The sequence below is a fragment of the Penaeus monodon genome, chromosome 34 (genome assembly GCF_015228065.2).
Source record: "Penaeus monodon isolate SGIC_2016 chromosome 34, NSTDA_Pmon_1, whole genome shotgun sequence".
Taxonomy (NCBI): Eukaryota; Metazoa; Arthropoda; class Malacostraca; order Decapoda; family Penaeidae; genus Penaeus; species Penaeus monodon.
This window is the reverse complement of record NC_051419.1, coordinates 9110862-9111933: the sequence shown is the minus strand read 5'-3', so window position 1 is coordinate 9111933 and position 1072 is coordinate 9110862. Positions and strand designations below refer to the sequence as shown.

The 1072-nt window shown below is 36.8% G+C and overlaps 1 protein-coding gene across 1 annotated transcript in view; it reads right to left on the bottom strand.

Moving 5' to 3' along the window:
* Positions 1–1072, bottom strand: part of LOC119594807 (basement membrane-specific heparan sulfate proteoglycan core protein-like) — a gene marked incomplete at its 5' end in the record, with an annotated part of 219836 nt that overhangs the window by 76728 nt on the left and 142036 nt on the right.

The window sequence follows — 1072 nt, the reverse complement described above, 5'->3', positions numbered from 1 at the left end:
AGCATAACATTACTCATATATATAAAGTTTTTAATATGTACCAGTAACTTCTTACAGATAATACTTACTATTTGCCATCAAATGAAGCCAGACACAATAATGCTCATATTAAATAATATATTCAAATTTTGTCTTATAGTAAATCCACTTTAGAATTCTAACTGTAATCACATATTACATAAAGTTTTAAGGTCAAACAATAGAGAATACATTAATATTACTGTCTGTAACGACTATATAAATATTATAAACTCTGAATAAGCTATAATAACAAGTTTCTTTCATACATATGACAAGAGGTTAAGAATCTCTAAGAAATATAAATCACAATTAAATGTCACTGTTAGTTTGAAAACATTAGAAACAAATATTTCATGCTGCTTGTGGGGTTCTATTGAAATCATTCCATAAAGCATTATCTTTCCCATTTTCTTGTTTCAAAAAACACAACACAAACGTTCTATAGCTACCTGAGCCTAATGTGTGCGGAGAGATGTATTCAAAGTGACCTCTATTTCGATCGCTAATAATTACCCCTGGTATTCGGTTCAGCTTTGGGAACCTACTGGCTTTGGATACCTTTGGGGTAGTTAGGGTTACTGTACTGTGTTTTTTCTGAGACCAGGACTGGAGGAATGGAGGGAGAGCAGGAGAAGCGGCAACCATGTTAGATGGATACAGAGATAAGTATGTTGTCTTAGAAGAGTGTGTCTTTGAAGAATAAGTGGGTGATGCCTGCTGGGGAAGGGGGAGGGAATATTCAGAGGAATCAGACAGGGATGAGGGTGGTAGGAGACGGTGATAAAACAGTCCCTGCTTGGGTACAAGAGGGATTTCAGGGAAGGTGGCTTTATCAAGCAGGGTTTTGTCCCGAGACGTCACTACATTCCGTGCAGCATGGTTAGAGGAGAGACGGGTGGTTAGTATTTTCCTCCTATTGTGGGTTTTCAACTCATGCCTCACAGAGGGATAATTACAAAACATGATCACTCTCACAGGGATTATTAAATTACAAAATGCCATACATGACAAAACAGACATTGCAGACAAAAAACCTGGATAATGCTATTGT